This window comes from Canis lupus, chromosome Y (genome assembly GCF_048164855.1).
Source record: "Canis lupus baileyi chromosome Y, mCanLup2.hap1, whole genome shotgun sequence".
Lineage (NCBI taxonomy): Eukaryota > Metazoa > Chordata > Mammalia > Carnivora > Canidae > Canis > Canis lupus.
Genome location: NC_132877.1, coordinates 3,241,449 through 3,262,989, shown reverse-complemented (window position 1 = coordinate 3,262,989; position 21,541 = coordinate 3,241,449). Strand labels below are relative to the sequence as shown.

The 21,541-nt window shown below is 40.0% G+C and overlaps 1 long non-coding RNA gene across 2 annotated transcripts in view; it reads left to right on the top strand.

Annotated features, from left to right (window-relative positions):
* LOC140629133 (uncharacterized) overlaps positions 1-21,541 on the top strand; it is a 41,659-nt gene that overhangs the window by 5,871 nt on the left and 14,247 nt on the right. The window contains exons 2-5 of one of the 2 annotated variants that reach the window (XR_012026991.1): positions 1,945-2,160; positions 9,567-9,659; positions 12,238-12,325; positions 20,192-20,254. This is a non-coding gene — a long non-coding RNA (uncharacterized lncRNA). The remainder of the gene's footprint in view (positions 1-1,944; positions 2,161-9,566; positions 9,660-12,237; positions 12,326-20,191; positions 20,255-21,541) is intronic. The other variant, XR_012026990.1, reaches the window with a different exon arrangement.

Below are 21,541 nucleotides of genomic sequence, written 5' to 3'. Positions count from 1 at the left end.
ATTTTTAAAGGATGTTTCAAGTGTTGTATTTATGTGGGATTATATGCAGTGGGTGGAATCTTATGTATGGAATTCATCCTTTAACTAGTTCTCTAACTAACATCAATGTAGACACTGACAATTTATAACCATGTACGCTTGGTGGTTAACATATTGTACAGCTCAGATATAGAGAATTTCCATCTTTGCAGGAAGTTCTGTAAGAAAACTACTAGTCTAGGTGTGCCTGGGTGGCTGAGCACCCAACTCCTGGTTTCAGCTCAGGTCATGATCTGAGTCCAGGGTGGGTCTCTGTGCCCAGTGGGGAGTCTGCTTGAGATTCTCTCTCCCTTTCCCTCAGCCGCCCTAACTCACTCTCTCTCTCTCTCAAAATTAATCAATTAATTATAATTTTTAAAAAAGAAAGTGCCAATCTAAAGGATCCAGACAAAAGGAATGAATTGTTTCTATAAGGCAAATCATTGATAATTTTCAATATCATCACATCTCTTTCTAAACTAAGAATAATTGTTTCAGAATGCATTTTTCAAATTCCATTATAGTTTACATAATCACACAATTTACAAAATATATTCGGGAGCATAGCTGAACTAAGATCAAGATTTTCTTTATCTGAGAACTGGTTCTCTTTCATCGTTTTTTTTTTTTTTTCCAGAGTCAGTGTTTCAATATCCATCTTGTATATCTAGAGACTTCATTTGAATCTAGCAAAAGCGCTCAAAAGATGACCTTTTCATGCAAGATCAGTTAAATGTGGTGGCATTATCATATTGTATGTTTTATTATTTCTATGTTCGTCAGTTTAATGCAGAGTGAAAAACGATGCCTATCTTTTTTTTCCCCTAAAACTCAATAAAGTGTTATTAAGTAGGCCCTGGAAGGCATTTATTAAACCTCTATAAGCCAAGGTACTGGGGCAGTCAATAGCCTGGTTATTGGTTTCTAGGGTCTAACTTCATATTTCAGAACTAACTTAATTCGTATGTTCCATGGACTTGATTTTCAAGGGAAAGTATCACATTTCACACACAAAAAATGGAGACATCTTTCAGAGATAAGTGGCCATTTTTCATGCATTTTGAGTAAGTGTTAGTCATCTAAGAATCAACAAACTGCTTCAGAATCGAACACAATAGACTCAGTGAGTGACTCACGGCCAAATTCCCTAAGGATTGTCAACCTCACTTGAGGATAATATAAAATGAAAATGCCCTTTTTTTCCTCGCCTCCCACTTTGTTACATTTCCTAGAAGCGTGTTCCTCACCGACTCACCTGGCGGAGTCTTTTCAACAAATTTTAACTGCCTTTCCATTACGCAAGATTTATCTCCTTGGGAATAAGAAAGGAGACAAAAAAGCTAGGGAAAAAGAAACACAATTATTAACACTTAATCAGAGCAAGGAGCGAGGGCCTTTCAGTTAAATCATTGAGTTGACTACATGAAGAACCTCATGTCCCCTCAATGCTATCAATTATTACAATATTATTCAAACAAAATGAAGACTATCTTCAAGAAATGCTTAAAAGCATTTATGGTGAAGTCTATGGCTTATTGAAATATATATGGCGTCACATTTTTAGCAAACCGCTTTTTGCAGATTCTCGCCTTGTTTCTATTTCAGATTCTACTTGGTAAATTGGGATTTGGAGGGGCATGCGGTATAGTCCCTTTTGTACTGGAACATATGTAATTCATCTTCCTTTTTGCTGTTAGAAATCAAATCATTAGCAACCATTCAGCATCTTTATTACTGTAATGTTAAATATTATTTTTAAGAGGCAATTGGTCCCAAATTTAATTATACTCTGTTTGATGAAATGTTAAAATTTATCTTCCCCTCTCTGTTTTTTTCCTTCTCCCCCCTTCTCTTCCTCCTCCCCTCCCTTCTTCTCTCCTTTTTCTCCTCCTCTTCCTTCTCCTTCTTCTCTCCTCCCCACATAAGTAATCTTCACAAATATCATCTGTAATCCATGAGACTTGCCACTGTTCCTAAGGACGATTGTTAACCATGGTGTTACTGATCCAGTGGAAAGTACATTTTATAGAAACTTACCAGGGGTATTTTGCGACACTGAAATTTGATGTCTATTGTCTCAATGTGGAATGTTAAACCCAGCGATTGGTGCTGATGAGCGAATGTGAACCAATGAGCCATCAGGTAAGTTTCCTCCTACCATATTCATCATGCTCTGAGCCATGTTGGTTACCACTGAACCTTTATCTCTGAGGGCAGTTGCATGACTAGTTGATTTTTAAAAAAATATACATTAGCATCTATCTGGGTGGTTCAACTGGTTAAGCAACCAACTCTTGACTTCAGCTCAGGTTGTAATCTCAGGGTCATGAGATGGAGCCCTGCATCCAGCCCCATGTCAGGCTCTGCATGCAGTGGCGAGTCTGCTTGAGATTCTCTCTCAAATACATAAATAAAATCTTAAAAAAAAAAATCAAATGCCTACTATCCAAATTCACAGCTGACATTCTCTTCTTAGTCCAATGGCTGGCTGGCTTAATCCTCTGTATATATAAAAATTAACATTTCAGAATAGCTATTATTATTTGCATCACACAAATACTAATTCAGCTCAATATCCTAATTATGTCAATTTGCTTATATCTCTAAATTAATTATGTAACATAGGATCTAGGATAAAAATGATATTTCATCAACTTATTTATTTTACTCATGAGTAAGGAAGCAGCTTTAATGTGAATAAGCAATGCATATGCTGATTATAAGTTTTCTAACCAAAAGTACATGGAAATGATTAGGTGCTTGTGAAATATTCTAATGACATATAAAGAAGGGTGACATATTGGTAGACTTATAGTATACCTTGTGGATTTTCATTCTTTGCTTGCGTTTAATCTTGCTAGTAATATAACTTGAACACGGTTAGGTTTTTCTCTATCCTTTTTTTAAGTGTAAATATACAGAACAGTCTTTTGATGTATATAATGAGAAAATATTTATATGTATCACCATGCATTTATTACAGTAAACTCTTTCTTCTAACCTGATGCCATCTACATACAGAACACATTTTTGTCAATATGGCAATTTGCTCAGGAGATTCTAACAACACAGGCTTGTTAACAAGATAAAAGGGTCCATGAAAAAATAAATAAATAAAATTTTAAAAATAAATAAATTAAATAAAAGGGTCCATGATCCATGATACCCAAAGGAATTATGGAGCCATGTTAAAAGAAACAGTACTTGAATTTGAGAAAGAAATTACTCACTAGATTTAAACATCATGGTGAAAAAAAAAGTGGGGGACAGTGGATCTGAAATATTCAAATCCCACAGACTCTACAATGGAAGAGAATATTTCACATGGAGACTTGAATAGGGAAGTTAGCATATGAATCTGCCTCAGTTATGTCTCCTCTGCTAGATTTAAAACCAGTGGAGCCATTCTGAATCTTTGGAAGGCAAAATTTAGGTTTTCCTGGAATATTGAGCTTGGCTGCTATTGAGGTGTTCCATCAGCAGTTGAGATATAACCATTTTAAGGAATACTTGAGATGATAGGGATCGCTATATGACTGCCCCCTCACCTCAACACTTTATTATCTGCTATTTAAGAAAAATGTCACCAGCCTTCAGATGCTTCAGGGGAACCTTGATAGGAAGGACGTTTTCCTCAGTCGCATGCCACCAATGCTCTTCCACCTTCCTGGAACACCACACACTTAAATAATGGTTATACTGACTCACAGGATCCAAGAGGAAGCTCAAAATGCCCAACATTACATGCCCGTATGTGAACGTCAGCCAACTAAAAATGCCTGGGCAGATATAATTATTTGGGGATGGTTGGGATGAGGAGCATCCATCATTCCTGGTACAGATGAATTTCATCCTGTGAGCACAAGCAGAAGATGACCATGGCCGGTGGGGGAGTGGAGGGTGAGCAGGTAGCAAAGCACGAGGAGCTTTGAAGCAGGTGCCACTCTGGGATACGTAGGGCGGATGGAAAGGTTTATTTTTTCAGGGAGCATCCGAGGGGATGTGAGCTGTCAGTGGCCGGCTCACCAAATGGGCTGCTGTTTGAACGTTTTATGGGCATGCTGCAAGCCTACAGCTGAGAGGGACGTTGAGAGACATGAGTGTACATAAGAAAGAGACAATAGATTTGAGATTTGTTTGCATCATAACCCAGACATCTGTAGCACAAGTGAAAATTCTGGTGGAGTACCAGATGCTGTCACCAGGGAGCAGGGAAGGGATTGGCTTGGTCCAAAGGACAGATTCCGTTCTTTATTCTTCTAGGAGCCTGTTCCAAATTCATCTGTTGGCTTTGTTGGCTTCAAACAACTGAGGGGGAGTCCCTCAAACATTTGAGTCCTTATGGCCTCTGTGAGGACTGCCTGCCCAAAGGATGACAGGAAGGACCAACGTGGGGACAAGAGAAGGGGTTTGCTTTTGTTTCCCACATATGAACAACTGTGGACACCATTTTTAAGGCACATTGAGAACCTCCCTGGTTCTTTCCTCACCACCTGTTAATTCACAACCACCTTCAATCCTGCACACACGTACACACACACACACACAAATACCCATGGACACCATCTACCCTATCAACTCCTCAGCCTGTGCTTTCGTGACCCACACAGTTCAACGTTGGGGAACCCAGAGCCTCAAAATATCAAGATGTAAAGTAATGTCTCTGTCTGCATTTTCTTTTCCTTTAAGTGTAAGATGGAAATTCGCAGCCACCTGATGGACTTGTCCTTACACCCAATCAGCCATGGCCTTAATTTTCCACACCTGGACGTTTCCTTCCTTCTAGGATTGCCATCACGTCTTAAGCTCTTGCCTGGAAGTTATCATGAAATGCACTCCAGTTGTCCTTTCTCAAAAATACTGATCCCTCTCATTTGGCGTCACTCCCTCAAAATTCTGTATTCTCCTTTAACATCAGTTTGCCAAAAAAACAAAAAACAAAAACAAACAAAAAAAAAACATCAGTTTGCCTCTGCAAGGCAATTCCGAAAATTTAGGTTATAATTCATTTATTTCCCCGCCCAATCGTTACAAAGATATTTGATTGTATGTCTCTGTTATTTTAGTTATAACAGTAATGTTGTCCCATGATAGAAAATTTTAAAATAAATGTATTTTACTCACTATTCATCTTACGGATACTTCTCTTTAGGCTCTTAACTTATGCAACCTGACGATGTCTCCTTGTCTTTCCGCAACCCCACACCTCCCGCCCTGTCTCCTTTTCTGTACTTTGTTTCCACTCATCATGTTATCATCCTAAGACATTCCCCATGCTGTTACAATATACCTCCTCCTCATTTATATTGCTAGGCTTCATGTTGTTATAAAAGCTTGCAGGAATTAGATTATTTGCAACATTTTGACATAATAAGAAATTATCTCAAAACACATTTGAACTACAGATTGTTCAGTATTTTCGAGGAGATATTTAGTGTACTTTCTCGGTAATTGAATTGCCAGATCAGAGTGCATAAATCATTTCCTGGCTTTTCATTCAGATTAACAGACTGCTTTCCACAAATCTACGCTACCTTTACAAAGTCATGAATGTGGTAGGAAGAGTTGCACAATATTCAAGCCAGGCAGGGACAATGCAATCTAAAATTAATACAAGAAATAGAGCAACATGTTAACATTGAATATACTTATTATTAGCAAGGCCGGATTTCTTTTCCCCCTCAAGAACTCAATGATTGTCAATTTGTTGAACAATATTGTCCATTTTCTCTACAGATTAAATTCTTGATATCTTAGTATTTTCTCCCAACAGTATTTCAATATGCTATTTAGATGATAATTTTGTCACATACCCGTTTCCAGTGTTTTTTTTAACCTATCATTCATTTCGTGTATTTCACTTTTGCATTTTTAAATTATGAAATATTTCAAGGTCCAAAATCCGGTAGCCTGCGTTTAGCACATATGAATGCTTTACCCTATAGTTATTTAATATCCCCTCCCCCGCCCTTTAAAAATAATAGGTTTTATTCAGATGAAATTGACATAGGGCACATATTTAAAGTCTGCTAATTGGTTAGTGTTGAAAGATGTGTGTGTGTGTGTGTGTGTAATCATCACTATAGTCAAGATTACAAACATTGCCATCACCCTCAGAAATTTACATTGGCGCCTCTAACCCCACCTCCGACCCTTCCTGGTCCCTATCACCACCCCCTGCCCAGGCAAACAGTAATCTTCCTGGCACAGAGATTTGTCTACATTTCCTACAAACGTACATAAATGGGACCCTAAGGTATTTACTCTGGGTTTTTGTGTTTGGTCTGACTTTTTCACTTAACACAAATATTTTTATCCATATTTTTACATGTATCAATAGTGCTTTGCTTCCCGTTTCTGAGCAGCAATCCATCATATACCATACTTCATCTATTTCCCTGGATGGATATTTGGTTGTTTCCAGTCAGCAACAGCGACGAAGAATCTATGAGCATTTGCTTGCACGCCTTGGTAGACACACATGCTTTGGTTTCTCTGGGAATAAATATCAGAAGTAAAAGTCAGTGTCATAGAATCATTGTCGCATGGTACGTGTACATTTAACTTTATAACAACTGCCGAACTGTTTTCCAAATTGGTTACACTATTTAATAGTCCCATCCACAACTACTAGTATTTTAGTTTTAATCGTATTCGGCAAATCACTGACACGCTGAGCCTGTTTTCATGTGATTATTTGCCATGCATGCATCTTACTTAGTGAAGTGTCTGTCCAAATCTCTTCCCATTATTTAAAAAAAAAATTAGGTTGTTTGTTTTCTATTAATCTGTTTTGAGAGTTCTCTGTGTATTCCAGTTGCAAGTTCTTTATTGGCTATACGATTTCTTTCTGTTGCTTGTCTTCTCAATGTCTTAACGGCATCTTTTGAAGAGCAGGTACTTTCAAATTTCAAAGCTCTACTTATGATATTTTACAGATTGCAATTTTGGTGTCTTGTCTAAGAAATCACTGGCTGACCCTAGGTTGCATTTGTGTCCATTAGAAATTTGATACATTTAGATTTTCAATCACAATTTATATTCAAGCTTATGGCTCATTTTGAGTTAACTCTTTAATATGATACAAGGTCCTGCCCCGAGGTTTAATAAAATCACCTTTTTGCACTAAAGATGTCTCAAGAATCCTTTCTTGGCTGTCAGCTTTGAACCCTAATGACTTTCCTACATCATCAATGATAGCATACTCTCTTGATCATGATAGCTTTAAAATAAGACTTAAAATCAGGTAATACATGTTCTCCGACTTCATTCATGTTTTTGAAAGTTGTTTTGACCAGTCTCAGTGTTTTAAATTTTCCATTCAACTTGTCAAGTTCAACCTGGCATTTTCTACCCAATGAGCCTACTGGAAATTTAGGTGGGATGTTTTTGAATGTATAGATCAATGAGAAGATAATTGACATCTTAACAATACTGATTCTTCTGACTCTTACTATTCTAAGTTTCTCAGGAATGGTTTGGGTTGACCATGTACAGGGCTCTACACTCTTCAGTCAGGTTTGGCCCATGCATTCTGTATTTTTGATGGTACAGTAAAAAGTGTTTCTTGGTAAATGGTATTTAATTCCAATAGCCAGTATACAGAAAAATGATTGATTTTTGTACCCTGATTATGTCTTGGGCAATCTTTTGGATTGGATGTCAAACATTGTGAAGTTGACCTTGTTGGGTGCTGGGTATTTTTATATTCCCATGGATATCTTTGGCCTTTGTTCTGGGACACATATACATATCACACACACACACACCACACAGTTTGTTTCTTTCACATCTTGCTAATTAGGATTTGTTAGTCTGGACCACAGTGGTTGTCAGGCCCAGACAAACCCTCTCCTACTGATGCAAAATCCTCTGGGCAGCTCATCTGCTACCACCATGCTTCATGAAGTTTCCTAGGGTGGTTGGTTGGAACAGCAGCTGTTCCTGGTCCTGGGCAATCTCTAGGAAACATTCCCTCTCACCTCTGCTGGTTTGTTTCCTGGCTGATGTAGGAAAGATGTGGGGGTTCGAAGCCGATGGCCAAGAAAGAATTCTTGAGATGATTTTGGTGTAAAAATCTGATCTTATTAAAGCATGGGGACAGGATTCACGGGCAGAGAGCTGCATGGGGGTCATGAAGGGTGGCCCATTATATGCTTTCAAGTTGGGAGGGGATTTGATTTAGCATGAGTCTCAAGGAATTTTGGAAGCAAGGTTTCCAGGACCTTCAAAGGGCTAGCTATTGTTGGGAAAAGGTCATTATTACCGTCTAATTAAACCTGAGCCATGACACCCTTCAGATGTATATAGAGGAAGGTCATATGCATGGAGGATGATTGCCAACTGTTATCTTGGGGGACAGAGATAAAGAAAGTTTCCAAAGGAATTTTTAGATGTTAATGTAGACTCCCAGGATCATAAAGGTCAGGCTAAGATGGCCTTTTCCCTTTAGCAAAGTATTAACATCAAGGCAGCTGAGTTCTTAGAGGAAGGTCCCTCTGCCTGTTTCAAGGACTGGCCACTGGGCTGTAGGTAGTAAGGAGATTTAGGCATCTTTCTTCTGCCTTTGTTTCCCACATTACCGGCCTCAGGTTGTTTTGTGGAGATCCTACTGTATTTTTCAGGTGGTTAGTTCCCGGGCTTTGAGCAGCCCGAGTAGTGGTCTCTTCATCTAAATGCCCTGGTATTTACTCAACTGGGAGTGTGGGAGGACTCTCTGCAGCTCTCCATTCTTCTGTCTGGGCAAAGAGCTCTCTTCTATGATACTCTGTCCTAAGAACCCTACCTACTTTGGTCTCCTGAGATTCGGAGCGTTTTCTGGTTTCTACCTGGCTTCTCTCCCCCTACCTCAGGACTCTCAAGGCAGTTAGGGAGCTGGGGCAATGCTGGGTGTCAGCTAATTTGTCTTGTATCTCTCAAAGGTCACTGCTCTTTGTTTCCTGCTGGCCACTTCACTTGAAAGCCTTCCTTCAATTTCTTCCATGTCTCATGAAGGATGCTCAAGCAGGTCTCTTAGTCCATTGTGGCCAGCAACTCGTTTTTATTTTTTTTTATTTTTTTATTTTTTTGCTGGTGTCTTTGAGTTTTATTGGGAAAGGCTGTCCATTGTGCAACTCGTTTTTAAATCCTTATTTTTAATTTAAAATGTGATACTTTTCTGTAGTGGTCCCATTTCTCTACACATACTTTTTTAAAAAAAATATTTTATTTATTTATTCATAAGAGACACACAGAGAGAGGCAGAGACACAGGCAGAGGGAGAAGCAGGCTCCATGCCGGGAGCCCGATGTCGGGCTCTATCTCAGGACACCAGGATCCTGACCTGAGCCAAAGGCAGATGCTCAACCTCTGAGCTGCCCAGGTGCCCCTCTACAGATACTTTTATAGAGGATTTAAAAATACTCATTTTTACATGCGGTGAATGTGATTGTTTTCAGTCTCCTCACTGGGGCCACATCAGACTTAGAGATACTGATATTTTCACGTTTTATTTGCTCACTTTCTTGAAGGGTTTTATTAACTCTCCTAGTTTTTATTTTTCTGTTTAGGTTCATGCCTGATTGCACCCTAGCTTATATGTGATTGCTCATCTCTGGGGATTGCCCACCTCTGCCCCCCGAAAAAGAACCAGGCCATCAAATGTGAGTTCTCTTCTAAGTTGAAAATCACTTTGGCATTTTATAACATCTCCCTCTCTCCAGCTATCCGATAAATGCCACTCCTAGTTGGTGCAATACCTGTAGCACATTAAAATATCGATATTATTGCTTCTATCCCTTAAGCTGAAAAGACCCACAGACACTGTAAACGCAGCATGAATGAGATTTTCACACACTATCCATCCAGACTGCGCTTTCAATTAACTGCCTTTCTGAATCAGAGATACACCAGAGCCCCCATTTCCAGTGGAACAATATTTTACTGATCCCATTCAATTAAGGTGTTAGACTGTCTACGTTTACTAAGTCCATTGACCCATTCTCACTAGTCTACAATTTCAACCAAAAAGGAAAGGAAAGAACTTTACTGTTGGTGAGTTATCCAAGACTGAATTACACGACCACACGTATCAAATTGAGATGGATGCAAAAGGAAGAGTTATATTTCAGGAAACCTAATTCAACACAAAGTCTTCTGTAATCTTTTCCCATCCCGCGTAGGGATAGATTGCATCAGTTTACCATAAGCCTGGGACAATATATTTTTAACCATCTCCCCTGGTCTGACGATCTTTAAAGGACTCATGCAAATATCGGCCTGGGCTGCTTTTGAAAGCCAAGCCACCTAACAAAGTGAGCTTTAATTAAAGGATTAAGTCGTTAACAAATGAAGAGTGTTTATCTGCAGAAGGGCTTCAAAGCCTATTTTCATGAAGATGAGCGTTCTTTCTCTTGCAGCTGTCTTAGCCTTGGGGCCAATCCGCAGCCCAGGGTGGGCAGGAGTCCAGAGGGGTGGGAGGAGATGCTGAGGCTGCAGGCAAGGTTTCCTGCAGGTGCTCACTCAGAGCGCAATTTAGTCTCAGTCTGAAATGCTTGTGGAGAAAGGAGGTCACTTCCTTCCCTTACGGACCATTGCGTCTCCTCTGATTTCACATGTGTTTGCATATAATCACGTGTTCAATTAGCAAAGGGATGTTCTCCGCTCTAATATTTATTTATCACAAAACTTATAGAAAGCATATCAGTCCTGGGGATCCCTGGGTGGCCCAGAGGTTTAGCGCCTGCCTTCGGCCCAGGGCGTGATCCTGGAGACCCGGGATCAAGTCCCATGTCCAGCTCCCTGCATGGAGCCTTCTTCTCCCTCTGCCTGTGTCTCTGCCTCTCTTTCTCTCTCTCTCTGTGTGTGTCTCATGAATAAATAAATAAAATCTTTAAAAAAAAAAAAGAAAGCATATCAGTCCTAATTATTTGTGAGAAATCTCCTGATAAGACTAGGTTTAGGTCATTTGCAAAAACAAAGAATAAAAAATAAACAAATCTGAGAATAAAATGAATGCTACCATCCCCAATTATGACCTGTAGGTACAATGGAATGCAAACTATTTGTGGCTTATACGGAACTTGCTTCATAAAATGATGCGATTCATGTTAAATATTTATGCATCATAAATACTATTACTCGGTGATATGTTTCCACTGTGGATTACTAATAGAAATCAATTTCCGAGATGTCAGATTTCATCAACTTGCACAAGAGGAAAGTTCAGTTGACCCTTGAACAACGTGGGAGTCAGGGCTGCCGATGACCCACTCTGCAGGTTAAAATCTGTGTAAACTCTTGAGTCCCCCAAACTTAACTACTAATGGCCTACCCGTGACCAGATACGTTGCCAATAAAATAAACAGTCCACTGACATACATTTTGGTGACACCTGCGTGGCTCAGTGGTTGAGCATCTGACTTTGGCTCAGGGTGTGATCCTTGGGTCCTTGGATGGAGTTCCCCCGCCCCCCACACACACATTTTGTATGCTCTATGTATTATAAACTGTATTCTTACAATACAGCAAGCCAGAGAAAAGAAAACATGATTAAGAAAGAGAAAATACATTTATAGTGCTGCACTGCATTTACTGAAAAACAATCCACATGTAAGTGGCCCAAACCCATGTTGTTCGAGGGTCAATTGTATTCAGAGATTGAAACTTCCAGAAATGTAGTTCTTTAGAGGAATAAAGCACTGTTCTCGCCTCATGAAGCAGAATTCAGATCATGCCTTCTGCTTTCATTTCTTCTTTGGTCTGGTGTTTTTTGTATCCTCCACTGGGAATTTTATAAACCATGTGCTCTTCTGAGCATTTCAGGGCATCGGTTTCCTTTGATTTGTAGCTCGGTGAGCTAACAAAGGGTGGCTGGCAGGTGTGTTCCATTTACCACCTTGAAAACTGAACCTCAAGCATGGCCATCGAGGTGAGGAAACATCCTGACCATCCAAACGTGGATAGACTCCCTGGCCGTTACACATGATGATGTCAGTGCATATATGTGGAAATGGAAAAAAGATCCAGCATTAAAGGCTGAACAAAAAGCAAAAAATACAAAAAAAAAAATGAGTTTCATGGGAGATCCTGTTTTTGTAAATAAAAATTTATATGCATATTTAAAACCACGGAGGATGCCTCACTAGGAGTAGGTATCCCTGACTCATGAGATTCAAGATGACATTAATAGTATTTATAGTTTTGTGTTTCTATTTTCTATTTTTTGTACAATATCCACAGACAGAATTCTCCCCCATTATCTGTGATTTTGGTTGCCTGTGCTCAATAGCGTCCTGGAAGCTGATGCTCCTGCTTATGTATCGCAAAGGTCAGTTGCCTAACACTCAGGACACCTGTGTCCTTCACCTGTTCTCATCGCATCACATAGATGTTTTATCATCTCACATCATCACAAGAAGCATGAGTATGACACAATGAGATACTTTATCATTACTTACTCTTGTTAATCTCTTACTGTCACTAACTTATTAAACATTATCATAGGCATGTGTGAATGGGAAAAAAACATAGCATATATAGGATTTGCTACTACCCGTGGTTTCAAGTGTCCACTGGAGGTCTTGGAACCAATCTCCTGTAGTTAAGGGGGGGACTCTTTTACGTTCTTTATTACAAAGATAAAAATACAAGCTTTCGTGTTTTGCATCAACAAGATCTAATGTGATACTGAAACATCCCAATGACCCTGGCACAAAAGATACAGAAAAGAAAAGAATGAAAAATGACGTAGCCACGGGTGGCGGGGATCCAGTTTAGAAATATTTACACTCGGGTCACTGTCGCAAAGACTCTTCTGCAGAATAATATGAGCAGAGAAAGCAGGAGAGAAGCCAGAACTATATTAAAGCAATTCCTCGTGACCCTATGGAGTATAAAGTCATTTTTTAAAATGTTGCTTTAACTTAATCCATAAAGAATCCCCCGATACTCCTCATTGATAAGCAGTTATTCACATATATTGTCAATATTATCAGCATTCAGAATTATGGCAATTGTGTCTAGCTAAAACTCAAGGCTAAATGGCTGAGACACAGTGTTACTACATGTCTTCATTCCCAAGTAACTCAGAGCAGATGCTCTGGTTTAAAAACAAAGCTATCATTGCAAAAATAAAAGCAGCAACAAAAAGATCAGGATAGAATAAGAGACTTGGAGAAGATTTCCCTGAAACGGGTCCTAATCAATGCCACAGGGGCCTCTATAAATAGAACGAGAATTGCAGGGAGAGATGAAATAGATAAATTCTTGCATTTGCTCCAAAGGTTGTCAGTGTGATTGATAGTTACTGGAATATATAGTTTACGTTTGGTAAAGTAGTAATTTTATTGTAGTGATTATGAAAGCTTCAATTAAAATGGCATGCAATTATATTTAAGCCCATTTATAGAGTTTCTAGCCTGAGATCTTGCTCCTCCCTCCAAAACAAAACAAAAAAATAAAACTAACATCAAAGATAATAATCTTAGCTTCAGCGGTATCTTTGCTTATGAAACGCATGTAAGTAGGAAGAGGAAGGGAACATATTCTGAACATTTTCGATGAAAAATGACCGTCTCCTTTTTCCAACGACGCAAACTATTTTAGTATTTCTTCACATTCAATTGCATACATATTTGCATTATGGGAGTTTCATAGGTCCCATGCCCATCGCTTTGGGGTAATTCAGCTTTATGTTTATAAATTTATAAATTTATCTTTAGAAATCTGTCTTCAGAACACAATCACATCACTGACACAGCAAAGAGGGTAGAAGAATGTCAGACAGCTCATGGCCAAGGAAGAGATGCAGACAGAAGAGGAGCTGGAAAAGCTCTCAGATCCAGAGACAGCGTAGGTTTTGATTGACGGGGTGACATGGGAATGGTTGAACAGAGAGGGAAAGAGAAAGATTTCTGGGGATGCTTTATAGACATGTGAATATGGCATCACTGCCACTTTGGCAATGGACAGAACAAGCCCACCGTTGCCATTGGTGGCTGCGTGGTGTTTTTATTTGAGTTGACAGCACACAATGCAAATATGTAGATGAGAAGCACATGAGCTACCTGTGATATGGAGACATGATGTGTATGCCCTTGGAGATCATAGAATATTCTAGAACAGACCAGCTCCATAGTCTTTTGAATCACTCTGACCTTGGCGATCTGAACACAGAAGTACACGTTCTCCATTACTTCAGAGTCTAGAATTTATGAGGAAGTAGCCTTCTCATAAATTTTGTTGCACCGTATTTTCAAATTTCCCACAAATGGAGATCCCTACTTTGTGCCATTCTCCAGTGGACATCTAGAAAAACATGCTGTGGCCCCACAGAGCAAACATAAATGTACTCATTCACCATCCTTTTACCAAAGCGAGGCTTAACAATTTGACGCTATTATCGACACTCAAAGTGAAATACTCATTTTCGAAGACTTGGCAATGTCATTGTGAGCTTTCTTTCCTCTCGAGTATGTACGTATGTATGTATTCAATAGATTGGGGGTGGGGGGGAAGCCATCCAGAGACTTGGTTCTCAGCCACATGCACGTGGAAATCACTCATGCTTTCTATATATATACACAGCCATCAGTTTAGTTTTGCTTACATGTGCTGAAGAGAAAACCACACTGATTAATTTTGAATCTGATATTGATAATAGGGCAAAGTCAGCTTTAGAGAGCCAAGGAATTAAATTGCAGCATGCCTTTTTCATAATTTTAAGGGGTCTCTCTAGACCATGGTAGCGAGGATCTGTGGTATCTACTGTTATTTGTTTTATTTAGGAAAAATTTGAGTTCATAGTCTCCACCATTGTACACATTCTAGTACGCCACCTGCTACACCAGCTGTTTGCAACAGAGACAACAGAGATGAAAAGCCCGCAGAAGTCAATTAATGCATAATGTTCTTTCCTTGCAAGATCAGTTACTAAATCTTACCGGTTTAGGTCTGATATAAAGCAGCCCATGCAAAATTCGGCTTCCCTCATGAGACCATGCATCATCAGAATATCCTACGGCTTCCATGGCTTAAAAATAATTCAGGAAAAGAGCACGGTCCAGAGAATCTTGTATTGGAAGTGTAAATAGTGTGCTCTTACCAAATACTTTTGGGATATTTATTATTTTAAACCGCTGCTTCTTTTTCTTCTTGTGACTTTGAAATGCTAAGCTTAAGAAACTCATCCATCTTAAATTAATCTGTGAATGTGACGTGGTTCAAACAAATGGACGGGAGTTTTGGCGTGACTTACCAAACTGAGTCTCACATTTTGGGGTTGAGAAATGTGCTGTGATAATTAAGAAAAAAAATATCTGAGACAGAAGTGTAAGGTATAAATATTGCTCCCTCAGATATTAATGGATCCTGCAATAGAAATAGTGGGTGAGTGAAGCAGAGAGAGAAATGTAACATTAAAGAGCAAAACTTAAAATCTCGAGGCAGATCCATGTGTATAAGGCATTTGTCATACATCAGAAGGTCAGATCCAATCAGTGAGCCGTTTCCATGAACACTGTTAGGACATTTGGCTGTCTTCTGGGGTTTGGGGAATAGTATACAGACAGGTCTCCACCTGCACAAATAAAATTTTAAGCCTTAAAAACACAAAAGCTCCCTCAAAAAAACAAAAAAAATGAGGAGAAAAGAATAATAATATCTTTATAGATTTGGAAGTGAAATAGCCTTCCTAAGCTTTACATGACAGCAGAGAATCATAAAATCATGATATTAGATATCAAAATTCATGGTATCAAGGACCATATTGACTCTGTAAAAGCCAGAAACCATAAACAAAGAAACAAAACCAAAATGGTTATTATCCCTCTCTTACCATTTCAACACACAAAAGGAGCAATGAGCCCATGTTAGTGGTTTTTTTTTAATGAGTGCTTTAAATAAGTAAGAAAATATATACTGATAAGATCATCAGACCACAAGACCACAATTATAAAATAAGAAAAAATGTATTCACGGTAAAGATTTAAATGATCAATGAACATAAACAAATGGCTAGTCACGCTAGTAATAAAAAAAGCAGATAAACACAGACACGAAACCAACTTTTTTTAGGTTTTACTGGCAAAATAAGAAAAAGAAAATATAAATTTTTGATTAGCAATGCGAGGATGTGGGCATTTACTCTTTATTTACTCATAGCAATGATTATGTTTTTTCTTGTAAAATAATTAGAACTACCCCTAAAACTGATACTATTTTGAATTAATTATTTATAATATGTATTTCAAGTATTTATAACATACATTGTTTTCATGACATTTCCTCACATGCTATGCCAGGTCCCAGAAATGTAGGTTTCTATGGTGCCACATCTATGAAACTCCATCTTTATAACCCTTGGATGCAGTGTCAAGCTTAGAAAACCTGTAGCATCCACATCCCACTAGCTAATATAGGGAAGAGACAGCAGCTCAGCATCAGGGCCCGGGCATAGAGATCTAATCCTCCACATCTAGTGAAACCACTTCCTTATTTAGGTGAAGCGTCGGATGCCTATTTATCTTAGAATAAGCTATCGACTCTCATAAATGAATGAACATCCTAGTTTTTCCTGGAAGGGAGGCAATGTTACAGCTTAGCTAAAACGTAAACCGGTTGCATTTGAGGTTTTGCCAAGGATTGAGACCTCACATGCATTATTTATCACAAATTCACAAAGTTCATTCTGGGGGTGCACAATCCGTTCATTGTTCAAAAGCACTGCTTCTCAACCAGAGGTGTCCACGTGTATCTCTCCAAAGGCACAACTACAGCTCTCCTAAATGTGTGTGTAATGTTTGTGTGCGTGATGTGCGTGTCATGTGTCTATAACGTACGAGTGTAGTGCATTTATGTAATATGTGTGAAGTGTGTGTGTAAATCTATGTGTGTAAATCTGCACGTGTAATGAGTGTGACGCGTACATTTGTTATGTGTGTGAAGTCCGCGTGTAAGTGTGCGTGTGTAATATGTGTGGCTGAAGTACTGTGTAATGTGTACGTGTGTAATGTGTGTCAAGTATGCGTGTAATGTGTACATATGTGTACTTGCTACGGAATGTGTGATGTGTACATGTATAGCGTATGTATGTGTCTATAGTGTGTGTGTGTGTGTGTTTGTCAGCATTTAGATGTCTGTTGACCCCCACTCTTCTAAAAGACACCTTGGAATGAATCATCTGTAGCGAAGCATATCCCGTATGAGTTTGGCCCTTGAATCATTTCATTCATGAGCCATGTTTTGTAGCTGTGACATCAGCTGGTGTGGGGAACATCGTGAGGGATGGCCCTCAGGACGCCAGTTCATACATGGTAGCTTCCTATTTCAGACATTCTTCGGTGAATTACACTATTTCCTCACGAGAACCCGTCATATTTCTGGACTCAGTTTCAAGAATGTGTGTCCTTCCTTTGTGTCAAGAGTTGACTTGCATCTTAAAACACTCGTGAACACTTGCAGATAACGCACGTGTGGTCCCAATACCTACCACCTGCTATCTTACTTTATTGATTTTGATTAAGCATGCTTTATTTACGAATATTTCCCCGTATGTTCTACTAAGCTTTCCTAAAATATCTATGCCTTGTAAAATATTTTAATACTCTGTCTAGATTATCTAGATTTTTAAATGTCTTATTAAAAGGCATCTTGAAGAGGAGTGTACAAATGGGTTTTTTTTAAAGATTTTATTTATTTATTTTGACAGAAAGAGAGAGAGAGCACAATCAGGGGGAGGGGTAGAGGAAGAGGGAGAAGCAGACTCTCCACTGAGCAGGGGGCCCAACACAGGGCTCCATCCCAAGACCCTGGGATCATGACCTGAGCTGAAGGAAGATGTTCAATCCAGGTGCTCCTGCATATGGATTTAAATGCATATTTGCTATTTGCCCCTCAAATGCAGAAGGGAGCTCCCAGCTTGCTTAGAGAGCTGGCTGACCCCAGGACCTCATGCTTTCTTGGCATGTCTACTGGGCAGGTGGAGAAGACCGTGTCTGCTCTACTCCTTCACCCTTCCACATGCTACAGAAAGAACAGGCAGGGTCATGTCTTGGCCATAGCATTGCGACCACATGCCTGTGTACAGTGGCAATCACTGGTCTTCCCTATTATTTTCTCCTGGAGATTCTTCTTGCTGCTCCCCGGTTCTCAGTAGAAGTTCCATTTGGTTTTGATTTAGCCAGAAGGACTCGATATCTTTAGAAATCTCTCGCTAAAGTCGAGTCCCAGTTGGGATGAATCTGAATCAGAGTGCTAGGAGCTCTTGAGAAAGGACTCACCCAAGCATCCGCATTGTACCAACTGCTAGCTGTCCAAACAGCCATCTGGCCCAGCTGGCATGTTGACCAGCTCCCGAGTATAAAGGGTGGAGAATCTGGCCAATGCTTCCAAGAGCAAGAGTGTTTTCAGATGAGTGTAGCAGAATCAGAGACAGAGACTCCTTTCCCTTCCCATGGGACAACAGAGTAAAGGAGAACCATCAGGAGAACAGGGCTGCACGTGACCCCATTGCAGCATCACTTTTGGCTTTGCCTCCACGGAGCTCATTCAGAGGCACGTGTCTTGCTATAGGGTGTCCAAAGAAGTCCATGGTGCCCCAGGAGGTGTAGCAGCAGAAGCCAGAACAGCACAGCACCCCTGCTGGGCTCTCTGGTTCTCTCTGTTGATGTCACCACAAAGCTGGACGGAGCATGCAGGCAGTGGCTGCCTCTTCAAGGTAACCCTGAGAGTTTTTGGAACAGCATAAGGGAATCATCCTCCTGTTGAACTACCGGCCAGTCCCTTCTGGAAGTGAAAGCTGAGCAAGGGCCCAAGGCTTATAGAGGGTGTGGTTTCAGGGGACTCTTGTCAGGGAGTGAGGGGAGCAGAATGGGCAGGGCAGAGGCCAAAGCATCCCAGCCTGGCCCCACGGGAACTCAGGAGTGTGGATTGCAGCTTAGGGTTTGTTCCGCTGGAGACGAGGGGTCTCAGTTCTTAGCGTTACATCAGTCAGCCATGGGGTGTAGGTGAAGAGAGGAAGTCCCTCAAGCTCGTGTGTGTCCGCAGCAACCCTTCGGAAAGGGGTAAGGGTGAGAACAGGGCGCGTCACCCATAACGGCATCTGGTTGCACCATCTGACTGTAGAGAAACAGATACTAAAAGAGCCTGTACTAGCCGTTAGGGACCCGCAAACAGGGGTGACAGGTGAGGATCTCCACCACGCATACAACAGGCGACAATGTGGTGCCAGTCTCCCCACTCACGTGTGTCTTCCTATCGACTCCACATTATTTTTCCTTTGTCTCTTTCATGCAACTTCTCAGATCCTGATTCCTAAGCAGTGATTCCCAGCTTTGCAATCAAGCTGAACATAAACAGACAAAAGCTGGGTGAGTGGGTGGGTGGGTAAGGCAATAAAGGGCTGAATGAGGACAGATAGAGGTGAGGCTGGGTCTGGTTTTTATTTTTTTAATTTTTAATTTTTTTAAGATTTTATTTATTAATTCATGAGAGACAGAGACACAGGCGGAGGGAGAAGCAGGCTCCACACAGGGAGCCTGACGTGGGACTCGATCCCGGGTCTCCAGGATCAGTCCCTGGGCTAAAGGCGGCGCTAAATTGCTGAGCCACCCGGGCTGCCCTGGATCTGCTTTTTGAAGATACTTCTTGTGATGTTTGTAGAGCCTGGCGTTGCGTGGTCTCGGACAGGGGTGGGATTTCGAAGGAGGAAAGTAGAGTTGTTTGCCATTCATTCTCCGTTGCACCTCTCGTGGAAGTACTGTGCATCTGGCAGTTATGGATTAGCGGGCACACTCTTTGGAAAATAATTACTTTGTGCCTTTGGGTGTGGGCATTAATTTCTTACTCTTGGGATCTGCTCCATTCTACATTTCAAATTAGACTGTGCTTTCTAACAGGGAAGTGTGTTTGCTTCCTGATCTCAATCTAGGGAGCTGGGGCGAGAAGCACCCTGAGGGAGAGGGGACACTCCTGGTTGGATTCCAAGGGTTGGGTTTGGAAATATCATAATGCACGAGAGAAAAGATCACTTGAAAACAAACGTTTGGATGAGTTATTGGATGATGGAAACTCTTCATAACACAAAGAGCCAACATCCGTCTCTTCTGAACCAGTTAACACACCACCCACATGCTGCTTTCAGACACAGCGACGCTGGCCTAATTTATGTGCTCACCATTGTTCTTGCACATTTCAGAGATGAGACCCAACAGTCGCCAAATCGCTTGTTGAGGAGAAATTAGCAAATGGATCAAATGAGGTAATACATGAGACATTTTGCGGGACAACGGTTGTAAAGCATGCTATGTTATACATCCATTTGTATAAAATTATCTAGACTTTTTGAGGAGGAAAAAGGGTCTGATGAGAATTATTATGCCATTATCCATTTATCTATTGTCTATTTATCTTCCTATCTGCCTATCAATCTATCTTCCCACCTACCTTCCTATCCAGCTATCATATCTGTGTGTCTATTTGCTAGCTAGCTATCTTGCTACCTACCTGCCTATCCAACTATCATATCTATCTTCCTATCTACCTATCCATCTATCTATCATTATCTATCTATCTATCTATCTATCTATCTATCTATCTATCTATCCATCCATCCATCCATGATATCTACCTACCTACATATCTACCAACCTATCTATCATCAATCTATCTGTCTCTCTCCAGGGATATATATATGTATATATTACATATATGCAGTATATATATGTGTGTGTGTGCATGCATATTTGTGTTTGTGAGAATACACACATGCACGCACAAAGGGAAATTAGTAAATATAAGGTAAGGGCAGCCTTCTCCAGCACATTCCTACCAGGTAAGAACTTTGCGCCTCTATCAGATAAAAGAATATAAACACCAAGTCTAGGTAAATGGAAAGAACCACTTACAAGACCATCCCCCACCTTTCTGATATGTGTGCATGCAGGTATGTTTTACAAGTGACTCGTATCTATCGGTAGTTACCATATTAGAAATTAGAACTAAGACTTTTTAAAAGTTTTCATCATGTATTCAGTTTTATTTTATTTTTTTAAATTGTATTTATTTATTTATTCATGAGAGACATGGAGAGAGAGGCAGAGGCAGAGCATAGACAGAGGGAGAAGCAGGCTCCTCACAGGGAGCCTGATGCAGGACTCGATCCCTGGACCCAAGATCACGCTGTGAGCCAAAAGCAGATGCTCAACTGCTGAGCCATCCTGGTGTTCCGTGTATTCAGTTTTAAATCACAAAAAATAAATGCAGTGTCTGTTTTAAAAAATGGAAGAATTTGGGGGGCACCTGGGTGACTCTTGATCTTAGCTCAGGTCTTGATCTCAGGTTCATGAGTTCGAGCCCCACTTAACATGGAGCCTACTTAAAAAATAAAAAAATAGTAATTTTAAAAAATTAAATAATTTTTAGAAATAAGTATGCTTTCAAAATAAACTAATTTTTTTTAATTAATAAATTAAGTAAGTAATTACTTAATTTTTTTAAAAAAAATTTAAGTCAAGTCCCATTGTTTTTATGAAGAGTTTCAACTTAG